Source organism: Periplaneta americana, chromosome 10, assembly GCF_040183065.1.
Source record: "Periplaneta americana isolate PAMFEO1 chromosome 10, P.americana_PAMFEO1_priV1, whole genome shotgun sequence".
Taxonomy (NCBI): Eukaryota; Metazoa; Arthropoda; class Insecta; order Blattodea; family Blattidae; genus Periplaneta; species Periplaneta americana.
The window spans coordinates 175,592,165-175,612,519 of NC_091126.1; the positions used below are offsets into that span (position 1 = coordinate 175,592,165).

At 36.5% G+C, this 20,355-nt stretch overlaps 1 long non-coding RNA gene across 1 annotated transcript in view; it reads right to left on the bottom strand.

The window, feature by feature from the left end:
* The window catches only part of LOC138707353 (uncharacterized), a 48,035-nt gene extending 36,097 nt beyond the window's left edge, over window positions 1-11,938 (bottom strand). The window contains exon 1 of the long non-coding RNA XR_011334192.1: window positions 11,492-11,938. This is a non-coding gene — a long non-coding RNA (uncharacterized lncRNA). The remainder of the gene's footprint in view (window positions 1-11,491) is intronic.
* Window positions 11,939-20,355: the final 8,417 nt, after the last annotated feature.

The following is a 20,355-nucleotide window of genomic DNA, read 5'->3' on the forward strand; positions in this document are numbered from 1 at the left end:
AACATTTGTGTTCGTGAAACAATGTGATTTGCTGCTCCAAATTTTTATTCTCTGTGTAACAGTTTCTGTTGACAAATATTTAAAATGTGTTTCTTGTCTGCTGAATTTTAAGACAGTCATCAATTTCTGTACTCATTAAAAATGGGTTTGACTATGCGCTTGCACCTCATCATATCATCTCAGCAAAAAAAAAAAAAAACCTGTTAACATGTTTAGCAAATGTATCAAAAGCAGACATTTTTCAGATACCGGTACCTGAACAGGGAATTCATCAAACATCAATTCGGATGATTAGGAGAAATTGCAGAATATAGACAGAGAGCAAAACAGAAATGCATTGGCCTTTTACAGGCTCAAAATACTATCCCCATATACTTAGGTTAATGAGACAATCTAGTGGTTTTCACAGGCTCAAAATACTATCCCCATATACTTAGGTTAATGAGACAATCTAGTGGTTTTCACAGGCTCAAAATACTATCCCCATATACTTAGGTTAATGAGACAATCTAGTGGTTTTCACAGGCATTAAATTACCGACAATAAACATAAGGAGACATAAAAAACACTAAATTAACCGATTTTGAATCTTGCGCACACTACTTTTAACACTTGAATATAAGTAATTGATTAACTACCGGACTTACTCGTGTTAATTATGTAAGTCTGTACGGCTTACAGCTGTTTCGGTGCTTCAACACACCATCCTCAGAGCCTACTAGGTCTCGGCGTCATCTCGAACTTCTCTGCCTGTTGTGCGGGTGCGTTTGATTGTTGAAAGGTATTGAAATGTTAATTATGTAAGTCTGTGCAGCTCACAGCTTACACCTTTCAACAATCAAACGCACCCGCACAACAGGCAGAGAAGTTCGAGATGACGCTGAGATCTAGTAGGCTCTGAGGATGGTGTGATGAAGCACCGAAACAGCTGTAAGCTGCACAGACTTACATAATTAACACGAGTAAGTCCGCTAGTTAATCAATTACTAAATTAACAATAAAAACAAACGAGCTACAGCGAAATGGTGGGGAATTTACTTTACTTCTGCTTCCAGTCAAGTTGTTTTTCGTTTCAAGCCTAAATGAATTCCAATATTTAACAAATACCATACTGGAAACGTCTAAAAAATTAGATGTGAAACTTGAATCACAAATGTTTTCTTCTGTGGGTATTTCCATAATAAACAATCACTGAAATTCACCTTACTTTCATTTCAATATTGGTTGGTGCTATTTTGGGAAAGGAATCTGAGTAATTACTCAACTTTCATTATTATTCTTGATGCAGACACACTGTATGCCAGGACCAACACATTCCGCTAACTGAAGCAACACAAATTCAAGTAAAGAACAGTGATTGCAGTCTACAAAGAATTTGTTAACATTAAACAAAATGGATGAAGTGGGTAATTATGGGAAATAGCTTGTTGTAACATTATTAATAAATAGCTATACGTATTCAGTGTTGATTCATATATATTTGTAGGTCCTGGAATGAGTGAGGAAGAAGTTCTTTTTATGATTGTTCCACAACTAATATTCGAAAATATCGACGTAGAAGCACAGCTGGAATCTGTTCAAGGAGAAACAAATGCTCCGAAAATCAGCATTGACCAGCTTAGACTACAACTGGCAGCTAAGTTGCAGACACCACATGAAGGCAACAAGCCTTTTCCCAAAACAAAAGGTAATCAAAAAGTGTACTTTTTTTCCAGTACCAGTAATTGGAATTCAACAAATTTTTCGTTAAATTTAGTGTACAGTCCCAGAAAAGAAATTCGGGCAATTCAGTGCTTACTGAACATGCGCAGTATGTTATAACTGGAACTTTGAAAATTCTGGTGGCCCAAATTTTGTTTCTGGGTCTGTTCAATAAACATGATGAAATTTTTTATATATATTTTATGAAATTGACTCCTTGCTCACGGTCAAATTTTTTATCCAATTTTTCTCAAAAACACTATTTCCATCTATGCAGTGAATTTGTTTCGAGCATTTTTTTTTGTTAACTATCATTATCATTCACAGGAGAATTAATTTGCTGAAGGAGAATTTGCAGGAACTGTCACATTATTGGTGAGTACATGTTTGATTTTATGTTTGTTTCGAGAATTTCATATGCATTCATTGTAATGTGTTTAAAATTCCTGATCACTCACCCACATGCTCGGAATAAAATAGCAGTAGGCTATATGAAATTAGCAGTTTTAATACGTCCCAGAATTATAGTTTCAAAAATGATGCATAAATTGTTTAGACATATGTTTAATGTAGATTTGTGTTTCCTTACTATTTTTAATGTATGTAACCTCTCCTCGCCATGTTTAGGAAATGCAATGCTTTCCATTGCCACTCGCTCCCTACATTGCTTCAGACGACACAACATATGTATTCAATCCTCGTGCCCACCAGGTCAAATATAATCCCATTGGATGGTGGAGACCCCCACCCCCGCCTCTTTAACTCCCTCTAGTTGGTCCATATGTGCATGGCAGAATGTAATATTAGAATTAATTGATGAACTAGTAGACTTACTCGTGTTAAATATGAAATATCTGTCCGGCTTACAGCTGTTTCAGTGCTTCACGCACCATCATCAGAGCCTACTAGATCGTGGCGTCATCTCGAACTTCTCTGCCTGTTAGGAGGGTGTGTTTTATTGTTGGAAGGTGTTGAATTGTGGAGTCGAATAGCGTGTGTGTACTGAAATTGATCTGTGTGTTGAGGATTTGATCGGGGTGTGTTTTAGTGTGTTTGTATATTTCATATTGTTCCAGTGTGTTGAGTTTTTGGTTCTTGGGTTGTGTGTGTAGGATTTCCATGTCCGTATTTATGTTATTGTATGTATGGTTAGTATTGGTTATGTGATTGGCGTCAATCAATTTCAGTACACACACACTATTCGACTCCACAATTCAACACCTTCCAACAATAAAACACACCCTCCTAACAGGCAGAGAAGTTCGAGATGACGCCGCGATCTAGTAGGCTCTGATGATGGTGCGTGAAGCACTGAAACAGCTGTAAGCCGGACAGATATTTCATATTTAACACGAGTAAGTCCACTAGTTCATCAATTAATTATATTCAAGTGTTAAAAGTGGTGTATGCAAGATTCAAAATGGAGTAATATTAGAGATTTAAACATATTGCAGGATGCTCTTTCGAATGGTGTATAAATTGTTTTTAATAACAGTAATAATAATAATAATAATAATAATAATAATAATAATAATATTTATTTCTCAGAAACCAGTGTACAAGGCCTGGATATGACATCGTCAGGTTCGATAGTATACACATGCACACATACACTCACACATGCACAAACAAACTTAGCACGAATAAATATAGACAAGTAAACAAATAATTATAAGCAAATAAACATACATAGTCAAATAAACAGACACTGAGAGATAAACAGAGTAAGCTGAAGGTTAACACATTTATATAGGTACAAAAGGAATAATTAAAATACAAAGAGACAAATTAAAATATAAAGAAAGGGTTACATTTATAAAATACAATATTTACATCACACTCCATGAATTCACTCACTGACTAGAAAGGTCTGTTCAGCAAGCACCTATGTATGCAGGACTTAAACCTATTTATTGGTAACTTTCTCGCCTCCAATGGTAGCTTATTAAATATATTTATGCCACTAAAAAAGCAGGTATTTGAGCTCACACTCAATCTGCACCTTGTGTAATCTAATTTATCTTTATTTCTAGTGTTAAAGGAATGTATATCTGATCTAGTCTGATAAAGATCTATGTTGGATTTTAGGAATATCAAGGTTCTGTAAATGAATAGATTGTAAACTGACATTACCTTCAACTCTGGAAATAGTGGTCGACATGATTCCTTGCTATTTTTATTGAATATTACCCTCGTGCTCTTTTTTGTAGTAATAAGATGCTATTGACTCCTGTTGCACTTCCCCATATATGAATTCCATAGTTAATGTGAGATTCAAACAGTGCAAAATATACCTGTCTGAGAGTTTCTGTTGAAACCAATGGCCTTAACTTCCTAAAAACAAAAATTACCCTCGACAATTTAGTACATATACTTTCTATGTGTTTGTGCCATCCTAATTTTGGATCCAAATAAAGTTTTCTTAACATTGAGTGATGTTCCCTTGTACGAAATAAATACATTATTTAAAAATATACGGGAATATCGTCTAGTTCTCAAGTGGTCTCGTCTGTTTTGGCGGACATGAAAATATACAGTACTTGTTTTGTATTCATGACTGCCTCACCAAAGTCTGTTAATTGTGAAGTTTTCCTACTGTATGCCTAAAATTAAAACTGTAGGATTTGACTGAGACTCATTTCGTACACAACAAATCATGACTGCTTAAATGAAGCGTCCTGTATGCTTCTTAGGGGAACATTTACATACCGATAATAAACAAACAAGGAAAGGGAAAAACTATAGAAAGAAAACCTGATAACACAACCTCAGTGTACAAAGTTCACTGTGCTAACTGCGAAAAAGGTGACAGCTTGTAAACTACTGCTTTGAGCAGTCAGTCTGATTGCAGGGTGGTTAGCATGCAATTGAAATGACTTCTGACTATCATAATTTAGGAGATAACATTGAGGTAGATAGATGGGTGGGTGGATGTAGACAGACAGATAGATGTACGACATTCGGATATATCAAACATGTAGCAAGTGATGGCATCATTGCCATTAAGGGGTTAGGTACAGCTTACAGCAGTAAAATTTTTGGAAATATTCAACATTTTTTTTCTCCATTACTGTATCTTGTACAATAATGAAAATTGCTATGTGTAAAACACTGTCCTTCTGCTATATGAAAAAAAATATTTTTACGATTTAAAATATATATATATATATACATATATATATATATATATATATATATTTCTTTTTTTAATTCATAATGATGGTAGTTCACTGTGCAGTGATGAAGCATTTGCCTCATAACTCATAAACTTGTTAACTTTTTCATGTACTCTTTCTTTTATTTTATTGCTGAAACTCATGTTTACAATATCATGCTCTTTCAACTACATTCCTTAATAATATATATATATATATATATATTTTTTTTTTTTTCAATTTTTGTTAGAAGAAAATACTGATGTTTGAACAATTTTAAACAAATTTATTTTTTATCAAACAATCTATCAAAGGTAGAGAAGTAATCTTGCATCATATTGTAGATATGACATGCATAAATACACACAAGAAATTTCACCACAGAATGCTGGATAGTTTTTGAGTTATGTGGGAAACGCTTCATCACTGCACAGTGAACTGAATTTTGAAAAATATATATATATATATATATATATATATATAATTTTTTTTAAATCGTAAAAATGATTTTTCCATATAGCAGAAGGACAGTCTTTTACACATACTAATTTTCATTATTCTACAAGATACAGTAATGGAGGAAAAAAATATTGAATATTTCCGAAATTTTACTGCTGTAAGCTGTATCTAACCCCTTAACTGTACACAGGGCAATGCGTAGATTTTGGACTCCGCCATTAGATTTGAGATCAGAGCCAGTCAGCCAGAAGTAGATAAAGAAAAATGGGTGATTTACAACCAACGATTTATTCAAAAACAAATACAAAATCTCCTCAATTAAAGTAATAGAACTTCTCACAGGAGCGAGTGGGACAATACCACACTTTGTAGTGGATTTCTTCAAAACACTTGGGATTCTTACAAATGAATACACCAATTTTGCCAATCTCTGAAGCTTATACAAAACGATTTATTCAAAAACAAATACAAAATCTCCTCAATTAAAGTAATAGAACTTCTCACAGGAGCGAGTGGGACATTACCACACTTTGTAGTGGATTTCTTTAAAACACTTGGGATTCTTACAAATGAATACATCAATTTTGCCAATCTCTGAAGCTTATACAAAATAATTTATAAAATATGTAAAATATAAATGATATTAGGGCCTACTGTATGAATTTTTTCCCTCATGCAATCACGATGTTTGAACTTCTCTACTTTCGTTTTATTAAAGCATTTTATGTACAGTACACTGTCAAATTATGCAACTTACAATGATAGGAAGATTTAATATAATACATATCTGCTGCTAAATATGTGGTCTTTTAGATAAATAAGAGACTGCATTATCACATATCTCTTAATGGTACTTGATAACTTAGGCCTACTGTAAATTATACATTATTATTCTTTTGAAATTCCAACATACATTATTAAAATCATGTTATTTCTTTCTAGCTGAACAGAGAAACGCAAAGTCAAGAGAAGAAGGATGATGAATACCAGCGTTCTGAACCTGATTAGTTCCAGTGCTCCACGTGCTCATAAATATTCTTAACAAAATCTGATCTCATGCTTCATACAATTTTCTTCCATAACGCATGTCCCATATGCCAAGAGGTGCAGTACTTCAGCTTTCCCAGCTGCAGAAATAAATAAATCGCAGTTACGAAAATTTCTGAGGCTCATCTTATGGCAAGTTACATGTTTTTACTCTGCAACTTGCAAGCAATTATGAAACAAGTGATCGATTTCAAAAGAAATAAATTACTTTTTATGTTCCATTTTCGATCTTCTACTTCAAATTTCAGTTGCAAGTGAGCACAAATAATAGTAAACTGAGCTTTTAATGTCATCATCGTTTTCATAAAAGTAAACAGTGTTGATGATGAATGGAGTGCGAAATGAATATTTTAACATGTGCAGATGATTTGGTTTTGTTACATGGGGAGAAAAACATGAAATTAAAATGCTGAAATTTCTGCTACACAAAGTTTTACAAGGAACTGGGCTCGATGAAAACAAAATAATAACATTTTACATAAATGAAATCAAAGTGCATTCTCTATATAGTCCCAAAATTTGACTACATTTCATATATTGTACCGTTTAAGTTGACGTATGTAATTCCCTATCATCTTTCATATCTACATGCTGGTAAATTTTAAAATAATTTTCAATGAAAATTTGAAATAATTTTGGGTATAGAAATTTCTCCAGAAATATATGGGTCTGTGGACATAGTGGGTAGCTTATTTACCTTTTGTCTTATGCAAGTATGCAAGGAAAAAACAAGTTGTTAGGGTCGATTTTGTATGAACTTGAAAGTAGAAAACAGCTGGTTTGGTAGCCTGTACTCTCCAAAAATAGTGATGTGTGACCATAACACTAAAAACTGTAGCAGATTTTTTTTTAACTCTTTACGATTAATAATGGAAATTATATAATTCTGATTCGTGTATTAAAGTTAATGTTATTGTTTACAAGTCAGTCTCTTTTTGTATATGTTACTTTTGCTCCTACTTCAGTATTGTGTTAACATTATAAGTTATTTCTGTTTCTCTATTATATTATTGACATTCTTGTTTAATTGAATCGGTCGAAGCTAAAAGGAACTAAGTCAAAATATGCAGTTTTGGATTATGCAACAATTTGAACAACAGATGTCATGCGCATCGAACAATGGAAGAAGGAACTAAGATCTTTAAATATTCTTTTGTCTTCTATAACATAATGATATGTAATTTGTGTTATTAATGGAATGTTTTTTGCTTCTCCTGAAAAGTGACCAGTTCCTTTTCCCCTCCATTGCATACATCGCAGACTAGCTACATATTACACTAGTCAGACTTCAGATGTATAAAAACAATTGTTCTTCCTCTGACACATCGTCAAGTGAGATGTACTGGCTGGTAATGTGAGTAGTATAAGGGGTATTATTCCCAAAATATAACGTTAATATCAGTGGCGGCTCGTGAACTTGTGGATTGGGAGAGCTGCTGTAGATTTCGGTACATACAAATTTCACTTCTTGATACCATTACTAATAAGTATAGGACAAAAATAAATGCACTACATATCGAAAAACCAAAACTTCCTGATTTAGTTGGGAGATGTCTGTGGGACCATTTGCTAATCCCTAAGAAAAACTAATACCATCGATTTCAGTCTGAATTTCAGATCGGCAGACACTCAACTTACAATCTACCAGATCATTCTGAATTGTCTTAGAATAACCTTAAATAGTGGCATGTTCCAAATGATTTTTGAGAGGCTCGTTTAGATTACTCACGAACTGTAGCAACCCACGAAACACATCAGGGTTCTTCGAATCGTTTTTTCATCATGTCCCCTAAGGGGAAGTTTATATTGGCCACAAAATTTGATACAATCAATATTTTTTTTTAAATAATTTCACGATTATTTCTCACTTCTTGATTATGTTTGAGAATGTTTGTTCTGTTCGTTTCACTTAATTGCACAGCAGTATGAGTTGCGTAACATAGCCAATGAAACAACATTTTTCAGGTGAGACTGCAAAGATTCGTGCATTTTGCTTCTTAGGGGCAAATGTCCTAAATCTGTCACACCACTCGTAGTCCATGCAGCATCACCACCGAAGAGGAGGCAAGGAAAACAAAATACAGATTTTTTTGTTCACATCCACGTAACCACAAATGCTTAGCGTAAATTTCATTGTTATACTTCCTTACATATATGCACTATTTCGGCTGGATGAAGCTTAAGTAAGATTTAAGTCGGGTTACAGACGACCCTTTAATTTCACTTCATTACATCAATATTCTCCGCAAGGGAAAGTTGAGAAAAATAAAATTAATATTCCGTAATTCACACACACTCATGCTTGCAAATTTGCACTGGTTAAGTTACGGTATTAAGACGTCACACCAAAGCAACACTCACAGATATACTGATGGTCAACAATTTTCTAAAACTGGAAAAGAAGTCCCTTTCGTATTTTACGTGCTATATCAAAAGGATTATACTCGTGCAATCATTTTGAGTGAAGGCAAATATTAGGTTCTGCTGGAGGCTGGATATATACGTAATAATAAGGCAAAAGAGAATATTAATTTCGTTATATTAACTCGAAAGGATTCTACAATAATAAGTATGTAAAAAGAAAATAAAAATTTTGTTATTAAGTTTCAAGGGAATAGAGAATCCATTTGACGTAGCATTACAATAGCAGTGTGGGAGTGGAGGAAAGATCTTCCCTTGTCGCCTGGCTCTGCAAGCCACTGCAGCGAAATATGGGTTTTAAACAGCGGCAGTTTCCCTCTGCTTCTCTTCACCTCTCTACCCCCTGACCATGCAAGACACACTCTCTATGAGCTGTCCCACCCTGCAGATCCCAGGACGACTTTGAATGCAGCGTCAATTTCAATACAGTCGACGCGCAAAAAGATTATGCATAAGATAATAGTACATACTGCTTGTTTGAGGCTTGAAAGTAATGTAGTTTTCCCTAAGATAGGTTACTAGCCTTATCGTTAGGTAGTCCAGTAGTGGGGCTGCCACTTTTAGCCAGGAAGACCGCTAAGAAGACTGCTAGATGGGGCCGAAACAGGTCTACAGAGGCCTAATTCGTGAAGGATGATGATGATGATGATAATAGTACATATTCCCGGCCAGATTAAATATAAAGCAATTTACCAATAAAAGCTATAACAATTCTTCTACAAATTAAAATATATATTATTTTTATTTTCCTGTCAAAGCAGGGAGTGCTGCAGCTCCGCAGCTCTTATGGACGAGCCGCCCCTGGTTAATATGCAGTTTCGTACTAAATATGCTACAAAATTAAAAACGGTTCAAATATGCATTTATATGTCCAATAAAAACTATTCCATTTTCTTCAGCATGCTTGGAATTAAGTTTAAATCAGTCTGAAAACCGAAACAATCCCATAGGAAAAAATATGACATGTCATAGAAATCCGCCCCTTACTTATCACCGTCTTCTCTCCTCCCTGCCCTCTGTCTTCTCTATTCTCTGTCTCCTCTATGTTCTCTCTGTCCTCTGTGTCCCCTCTATGTCCTCTCTTGGTCCTCCCTGACCTAATTCAAATTTTCTGTCCTCTCTGTTCTGTCAGACTCTTCTGTCTTCTCCAATCCCTTTCTCCTCACTCTGACCTCACTATTCTCCCTCTGCTCTCCACCCTGTCCTCCCTATATTCACTCTGTGCCCTCTATTCTGTTTTCTAGCTCTCCTCTCTGTCCTCTCGCACACCTGTCTTATCTGATCTCTCTTTACACTCTGTCCTCTCTATTCACTTCCTCCTCTCTCTGTCCCCTCTGCCCTCTGTCTTCTATTTGTCCCCACTATCCTCTCTGTTCTCTCATTGTGCATTCTTTAGTCTCTCTGAAATCGCTTTTCTCTCTGTCCTCTTTCTCGTATCTGTTTCTCTTTTCGTCACTGTCCTCCCTGTCCTCTCGTTTATCCCTATCCCCTCTGTTATTTGTGTCCTTTCTGTTCTCTCTGCCATCTGTTTCTGAAGATACAGTGAGGACAGGGTAGAGGAACTGGAAAGAGAGAGAAAAATGAGGACAGGGAAAGGACAGAGGTATAAAAAGAACACCGAGAGGACAGAGTGGGGAAGGACAGAAAAGGCAGAGAGGAGAGGGGTGGTATTGAGTATAACGGGAACAAAGAAGACAGGGAGGACAGTGCAGACAGGAATGACAGAGAGGAGAGGGAGGAAATGGTCAACATTGAGAAAAGTGAGGATAAAGAGGATAAGGAGAATCGAGAAGAGAGAGAGGACAGAGGAAACAGAGAGGCCAGAGTTCAGAGGGGACAGGGATAAAATGGAGGACAGGGTAGGCAAGTAGGTACAGAAGGGACAGGGAGAATAGAGAGGACAGAAAGGAGTTGAATACAAAGGGAAGAGTGAGGGAACAGAGAGAACGGAGGGTAGAGATAGGACAGGGATAAAATGGAGGACAAAGAGGACAGGGAAAACAAATAAAACAGTAGGGACAGAAAGAACAGAGAGGATAGGAGATAGTGAGGGGACAGAGAGAACAGAGGGGGAAAAGAGAGGACAGAGGACGGAGATGAAATATAGCCGTCACTGGGTTCAAACTACAGACAGATACTTACAGGGAGAGGTACATTGTGTATAGATATTTTTAGGTTTTTCCAGGAATTCCATTTTAACTATAATAAAGAATAATTAAATTTCGGGGCTCGAACTCAGGAAATAATGCCGTCACTGGGTTCAAACTATAGATTGAGATTTAACGGAAGAGAATGAGACTCTAGTGTCGGCTTCGTAAACAACGCTCTCAATTGCAAAACTTCTATTTATTTGTCTATGGATAAAACTGTCAGCCTTGTATTATTATAGCAATACTTATGAATCACGTAGTATTGGCATGCGTGCAATAACGGCCTACGCACGGACCGCTCAAGTATACCATTGGTACAAGGTAATTTATTATTATTATTATTATTATTATTATTATTATTATTATTATTATTATTAAGTCGCTTGTGTATCAGCTTCATTAAAATGTTCTGCTTTGATATTTTTTTTTTAATCTGGCAACCCTAGTAAGTCAGTATGGTGGAGTTACCGTCTTGCATAACAGTCTAGATCATATATGATCTAGGATAACAGTTATGTTGAAAGAATTAGCAAGAGTAAAATAAGATCACGTGTTTACCTGTGTATGCACCTCACAGAAGGCAGCAATAGTTAATTAGAATTTGTGGCTTCTTTAGTTCACTTCTGAAGAATTACCCATATATACATATATATAAAACAGACTTAATTTCTTCAACACTTGTATAATTCTTACTATTCTCTGCAGCAAACAGCGTTTATAGTTCACACACCACTATATCCTTCCAATAAGTAAACTAGATTCGTCTAGCGGGAAAACTGCCGAACTAGCAACACTGGTTTCGGAAGCTGGGGAGAGAGCGACGGAACCGGCCTCTGTACCAGTTTTACAGATTAGGTTAGAAGAATGTAATGCAGTTGGTTGTTAGTCTCTTTTCAATTATATAAATTTCATTCCAAAGGGGCATTGGTGTATCAAATATTACTAGCACTAATGTTCTGTAGCAGTCATACTCTTTTCAGATCGATGAATGACCGGTCCTATAAAATGAACGGAAGGCGTAGTTAATAGTTTCACCACGAGATGTCTCAGAATTGCTATGGTTGCGTCTCAATGAAATTAAGGTGTCAGCGAAATGGGTCTAGGGTCCAGCGCCGAAAATTGCCCAGCGTTTACTGTTATTTGGATGAGAGAAAACACCGGAAAGCATCTCATACAAATAATTGGTCCTAACCAGCATTTGAACTCGGGCTCGCTCTTTCACGTTCAGACGTGCTAACCGTAATTCCACAGCGGTGGATAGCAAAACATTGAAGTAGGCACTTTAAACCTATATTATGTCAATCGCTATTGAGTAACAGGCATGTCATGTTTGACCGCGAAAGGAGCTGACCCAGGTTCAAATTCTGGTTGGGACAAGCTCTTGGTTTCCGAGGTTTCGCTCAAATAATTTAAGCAGAATTGCTGGATAACTTCCGGCGTTGGACTTAGAACACATTTCGCCATCATAATTACACTTTTCTCTTTCATCATCATCATCATCATCATCATCATCATCATCATCATCATCACTGTTTCCGTGCGTTTTTTAAAGCGCTTCAGTGAAGCGCTTCATGTCTTTGCTGCAGCAAAATGAGAGTCGAAAAAAAACGTGAGTAGGTCAACTGACTGCAAAATGGTGGACAATTAATATTGGCTTCTATTTCTGCCGTAATAAATTTAACGCTAAAAGAACCGAACATGTTAAATAGTTTCGACTTCCATGATAATGACATGGAATTATCATTACTAAGTTAGACGATTTTAACAATAATAAACGTTGCAAAAGACCAAAACACGCATTCCGCCATGATGGATCGTGCAGCAAACTCGTAAAGCGAAGTTTTGATTTGCTGCACGCTTGCTACAGCGCTGCTGCAGCGACGGTGAAGCAAATGTAATAAAAGAATGGTTTACGTCTTGCTGCAGCGCTTTACGTCTTGCTTAAAAAAACCGCACGGTTTCTTTCCAAAATTCCTAGCTTTCTCCAATCTACGTATTACTGGAGAAAAATTCGATCCGGCACCCAGAATCGAACCCAGGACCTCAACTTGACGCGCTGAATGCTCTTTCTCAATGACGTTATATAGCTCTTACCATCTGAGCTATGCCGAGACCCGGATTCTCATCCTCTGTATCGTCAATGGCCTACGTGATGTCTACACAAAGTCACTGATTACACAATATTCAATAGAGAACGGCAAGGCCTTCTAATAAGAATATTACTGTATTTCTCAAATGTAGTCGGCTGCGGACCGCCACCGAACTTACACCCCGTGGTATGTGGTCATTAGTTGCTGGTGGTAGTGTTATGCGTCGTGGACTCTCGCCTGGACTTCCGGTAGCTCGTTGGACCAGAGTTGAGGGACTGCGGTGATGAATGCGCAGAAAGGTAAAAAGGATTTTGTAGCTATGGGGGAGTTCGGAGGCGCCCGCAAGGGAGTCTCTAGTGCGGGGGCCCTATGGCATGCACACCATTCCATGCCGGGCAGTATAATAAACCCACCCAAGGAGACTACGTTCGAGTGCAGTCCCCATTCCGTGCCCCTCCCTCATTGGTGAATAATACAGGTAGGTATATAGGTAGATAAATAGACCGACAGATAAACAAACGGGTGGATAGCAGTGGCGGCTGATTGACTGAGGCAAGTGAAGCCGGGCCTCAGTCACTTGGCTTAACTGAAATCAAATTTTATGTTTCTATATAATGTATTAGTTATTTGAATGAAGCATATATCGCTGTAGAAGCATTTGAAAACTTTGATGTATATAGACCTGTTTTGCAGTAAAATTTGTTCCTGAGGCCAGGATCGCTCGTGCCGGGTCTGCTTCTGAATTTTCGTGTGTCTTCGCGGGCTTTTGACGTTGCGCTTAAAATGTTGCAACTGAGGCACAATTCGTCTGGCCTGGTCAGGTTTCACTCCTCCCAACCATGGGCCGGCCTCAAGGGTAGAGTGGGGTGGGAATAGGGTGACTTGTCTTCCTAAATAGGCCATAAATAACAAACGTTCCAGCTCTTTGGCAGGCAGAGACCCACACCATTTTCTCCTCTTATGTCTTAGTTTATGACTTAAGTGAGGGTGTTGTACTATTGTACTTTGTGTAGTGGATCAGGACCAATGTTGTTATGTATTTCGGGAAAATATAAACAGAAACAAATGCCAGAAATAATGCTGGTGTAGTTAATTCATTGTTAGAGTGTCCTTTTTCGAGAAGAAATAATACATAGAATATTGAAAGAAAGGAAGTTTTAAATAAAGAGAGAGCCGACAGAGATACCTACGACATCGCTGACAATTTTTCTGACATCTTAAAACGCGAGTTTCTATTGCATCCTGGTATGGGCAACATAAATGGTTAAGTGGTAATGTGGTGCAAAATAAACTTCTCTGTTGGCCTTGTTTGTTGCTGTCAAAGGAAAAAAATAAAAAGAAAAGAAAGAAAGGGAAATTTCAACACATAATATGGGTTGCTTCATCACTCTGAAACAATCACTGAAACTCGCAGCATAACAGCTTATTTGGTGAGTGAAATTATCATTTTTCATTACTAGTAATAATAATAGACTAATAATAATAATAATAATAATAATAATAATAATACAGTAATAATGATATTAATAATATAATAACAATCATAATTAATATCATAAATACGCGTAAACATTTTCTATCGGAGGCACTTAAACTAGTTGCATCTGGCCTCACCGAGGATTTCGATTACCGGCCGCTACTGGTGGATAGAGAGACGGACGGAACGACGGACGGACATAATCATATAGATAGGGGGATAGATATAGAGAAACGGATAGGCTATACTAAAAAAAAAAGAGGTTCCAGAAGTAAAGAAACTTTTCGGAAGGGTTGGGTTCTGGAAGCCATAAATCTGACTGACACGCTCCCCCAATTAGTGAAATCGTGAACAAAGATACCGCCAGAGAAACCCCCAGAATGCTGTGTTGTCAATTTTCCCAGCTATCGTTTCATTTACTCGTGTCTAACAGTGTATTGCGGTATGCAGTACGTTATTGAATTACAATGTTGAACTTTTTCGGCCGTGGATAACCGATAAAAATAGTGAAGTGTCGGCAGATAAAGTGCCTCCACAGTTACAACGCTCTTCTGAGAGGACGCCGACTACAGTAAGTATGATAATTATAATAAATCGCGCGAAGTTACGCAAAAAGAGTGTAGATCTACTTATAGTACAAAATATTAAGAACTTTATTCGAAAACTAATTGAAGATGGAGTTTTGAAATAGAGAAATGTTGATCTAGGCCAGTGATGTCAAAGCAAGCGCATTGTTCTGACCTTGACGTCGTGCGCGGACAGCAAGCACTAAGTATGGAAAGAGGAAGTGTTGTGTATATGAATAAGCAACGTGTTGGATTAAGAAAACAGTGGTGCACAAACTTCAAACGGAACGTGAAATTTTATGTCATTTTTATATGGCTTCTTTCTGTTTAATATTATCTATATTGTCTGTAAAACAAAAGTACTAACACTGATTTCTTAATATTGCACTTGTGTTTTAAATCTTAATAACATAATAGACAGTTAAGAAGGAATATTCACTTAAATTCCATAGTAGTATAATATTATACTGTATTAAGTGGATGAAACACATCATTCATAAAGAAAGTGATATTCCAAAGAAAGAGATTGAGTATGACATGATAAGTTGGAATTTATATTGATGGTATCTTTAGCCTTACAAAAGTAATCAATAAACTAATCAAAACAATATTACAGTACAAAACAAAGTTACCTAGGTACTGTACCTGTTTTAAGTGTAACTAATATTACATAATAAAACTCTTATCGCATTATGCTTTTAAGGTGATATTTGTGAGCAACTTCCTATCATCAGAATGTTACATTATTTTCTCGAAATCTGCTGAAGCTATAGAGCTGACATTTTTACAACACATGGGCACGTATCTTTTGCTTATGATGTAACAGTAGTTGCTTTATTAATTCATTTCCTTACAAACAATTTCAATGCGAATATTTTCAAAATTTTCAATACACTATCTTCAGTAATACGTATATACGGTATATTAGATTTACGAAAACATTCTGTAAGGCTACTAAATAAACAGGCCTATATCTGAAAATTTCACTTTTCTTTACGAAAAGTTGAGAAAATATTTATTTTGAATAAAAAACTCGAACTTGTGAAAAATGAGCATTAAAATTAAAACTTACATTCTTATAATGCACTTATACTTCTCAGCAAATCTAAAAATTAACATGGATGCAGTTTTAATAAGTTATCTTCCCTTTATCTATTGAATCAGTGCTGGCCATCCCTGAATATAGCTCGACCAAGCGGCATATACCACCTCTTTCGTCTGTCTCTTTCCTTTCCGCTGTAAAGCGCTCAGGCTCTCCTGGGCTCTAAAGCGCGTGCTAGCTCCTGTGGGCATCAATTGACATGCCTGATCTAGGCTGTTGGTGGAAGAGGCGGTAAGTTTGAACATCGTAAATTGAATTTGAAATATTGAAAATCAGAACATATCAAACTGAAAAAAAAGTGGAAAATGAAAACAATCTATATTGTAAATCTGCTATTTTACGTGGGAGTGCACGAGTGCTAGAGCGGAGTGTCATCCATAGTAGTTCGTCCATAACGCACGCTGTGCGAGAGAAAACTAGTGACAGTAACTACGAATTCTCTTATGCGAAGAACTGATTGATTTTCATGAGCGGGAATGGAACCCACGTCCAAGAGAAGCTCCGGACCAGCAGAAAAGCGCGCCAAACACCTACGCTTCATCGGTGCCGACACCATTTTTCTTCATATGAATTTCGCATGGACGGGACTTGAAATCAAGCCTTTGTCATGGGAAACCGATTTGCCAGTTTGGTTGACAGTGCAGTGCCCACTTCAAAACTGAACAGATTTTAACATTCAAAATGGTCTCGGTGCCTGTTACTGCAAGGAGCACTAAACTTACGTCACACAACCATGAAGTAGTTGCTATAAAATAAAAACTGTTTAATCGCACGTCAAAATTTTCATGACTGCCGGTATCTACATAATGTCCATTCTTACCAGTTTATATTCTACAGTCTGTGAAACTAGTCGAATATAAATCTGTATCGCAATAAGAAAGGGTACTGAGTAAGTAAGTCGAGAGGAACCGGTATGTAGCATATTATTATACAGGTAGGACCATAATTCACGTTACCCCTGTAATATTTTAATATTTTAAATATTTTGCAATTAACCAACTGCAATTTTGCTGTGGCACAAGCATTCAGGAATATAACAAAAGATTTTCTTCGCAAAACCTCTCGTCGAACATGGCGTCGTATTCAGTTACGTCATGATAACGACGGTGCACACACAGATCTTCTGGATAAATAAGGTATGTGTATGTATCATGGAGTTATACACAACTCTGAAGGGAGCGCTGAATAGCAACTCGATTACGAAAGGTGAGTTGTCGTCGTCCGCCATGTTGCTGGATGTGTAAACACATGATACGATCGTTTACCATGTAGTGTTATAACTAGCCTGGACGTAATATAAATCTATTAACTGTCTTAATAACTTCTTACATTGTCATGTATGAAATAAACCTAAAAAATTAGCAACTTTGTTTAACTCTAACCACACGAATACCCTGCAAAATATTTGAATCGAACGTTTATGGTTGTAGAACAGTTTATTCGGGTCATGGACTTAATCATACAAGAAAGGAAAAGTGTAAAGAAATCTAATATCCATTAAGGGTGAATGAACTAGTTTTATCTAATATAAATTACCTATTCAACAATATTGAGGGATTTTAGTGATATTTTCAACTAACTGTAAAACTGGGGGTTTCGGGTCCACTTTGGCTCCAGACTTGAGCCACTTTTGAAGAGTGGGATTTTTTTTTCGGAAAACAATTCTGGAAAATGTTACCTCCCAAAAGGGTGTCTCATATTTACATTAAAATATGGAATACGATCTAATCAACAAGCTGTTGGATCTAATCCACTTTTTGGAAGTCCGCTGTTGTTTATCTTATTGTTACGCCCATATTAGGCGCAATGTGTAGTCCTACTCCGACTTTTTGATTTACATTACCACATACAATCGCATTCGCATGTTTACACATCCACCAACATGGCGGACCACTGCAAACAACGGCTCGCATTCCGAATACACGGCAACCCATCCAGCTTAGTTCTACACATCGATAACTACTTTTTGTATATAGATCATTTTTGAACTATTAAAATTGTACTTTTGTGAACTAATATCAATAAACCATATATATATTTATTTATTTATATAGTGAAACTTGTTCAAATCGGAACCTGAATAATCCGGAATCCTGTCTATTTCGGAGCAATTTATTGGTCCCGGCGAAATTTGTATGTATTATGTCTAATTTTTCCTGAATAAAACGGAAACTGTCCAACGCGGAAACGGAAACTGTCTGCTACTGTTCAAAACGGAAACAATATTTTGGACACACTATATTTTGTAACTATATTTTGAAACAGCGTGTAATTTCAAGAAATATACGAAATATGTAGGTCACTAAGATAAAAACAAGTTTTCTTTGCAAAATTCTAGAGGGTACGAGGGTGTGTTGGCCTGTCGGTCATAAATTTTATTACCCTGTTTACTAGGCAGACGAGTCCTTTCAAAGATTTTCAATGCTTCACACCCGTGTACTGTCGTAGCTAAACAGAGCGCAAGTGTAGTGATTTCCAGGTAAAAAAAAAGTTGCATAAAATGTGGCATTAACATTAAGTGATGAAGTAAAAGTTATCGAGATAAAGGAAAATTAGAAACAAAGTCTATGTGAATTAATGTTGAAGTACAGTTGTGGAAAACTCAAGTGTGACACTTTAAAAAATAAAGATCATAATGAGTTAGTGGCGTGCGACCGATATTGGTGACATAAAAGGAACCAGGAAGCAATTGTTTATGTGAAAATAAATGAACTATTGTGAGAGTGGGTTCTTCATGACCTTTCAAAGAACAAGCCAATTTCTGGATCTGTTCTGCAAAGCAAGCTATTGAACTGGGAAAAAATTAAATAAACCAGAATTCAAGGCTTCTAATAGATGGCTCCTAGTCCAATTAAGTAATAATGTGCAGTGATATCAGTGGCGATTTCTCTTAAGGAGCACAGGAGCAGTGCACCACCTCTTCAAGTAACACATGTTTTTAAATTTATATCAATGAGCTGCAGTAGACTATGTGAGCGACATAATTCTTTATTATAATACGGTACTATGTAAAAATAACGCTGCACGCGTACTGTTCTTGTTGACGCCTGGGACTTAGGTTTACCACTCGACACTTGCGGCACACTGTTCCATTCGAGCATGCGCAGTAGTAGAGTTTCACTGGCAGGCTTTGGAGCATGGTAGGGAGGCAGTACAGTGTGCGTAGGAGGGGTTAAGAGCACTTTCAGATGTGTTCTGCAGTCGCTGTTGGCTCGTTCTATCATAAATATTGCAATGAATAGTGTGCAAAATCTTTTAAATATGTAATTTTCTGCAAGAACTTTACACGAAAAGATAAAAATAAAGAAGATGGGTAGACGTACACAGGAATTAAAATTATAAGTGACGAAGAACTGTAATAGAGAAGTGACAAGAAAATTCAACATTCGGACTTAAAAAATACAATATGTGGCTGCAATATAAAAGACGCTGTATTTTGTTTTCCTTACCTATTGTTCGGCGGCGAACATTCATTGACAAAAACAAGTAGGCTACGTGTTATGAATTGTATTTATTTTTCTGTTTGAATTTAGGACTGTGCGTAGTAACTGAATAATTTTGATTATCGTTCTGTAGGTATGATTGATTTGAAGCACATGAATGAAAGAAATAAAAACACGATTCTTCAGCTGCACACTCAACAATAATGTTAAATTAGCAGTGTTGGGTCAAACAAACATACAGACACAATTGGATTGTTGCACTTCACAATGATAAAGTTACCAAGAACAGATATGTGCGTGCGGTTTTGTTGCCTTTAAGAGGTCACGATGACGGAAACTCATCTTTAAACGCTAGTATTTTTCTGGCCTCATCAATTTTAGTTCTGAATTAGACGCACTCTTAAGGATCATTAGGAAAGAGCAACAGTGTTTAAGAGCACATCAAACACTATACAGAACGAAGTCCTTCAAGCCATTTTGATGTATGCCATGATGAGATTTCAAAGAAATAAAGAAAGCTGCTGACTTTTAGCAGTTAAGGCTGATGAGATGACAGACGTATCGAATGCTTGTGAACGTGTGAACTGTGTTATAAAACGCAATATAGCGAAAACAATATCATTTGCGGTGTGCTGCAATAGAAATTGAACACTTTACTTTGCTATTACTGGACCACATAGGAAACTGACTAACTGCAATTTCTTGACTAACAAAATTATGTAAATCTATATCTATATAACATAT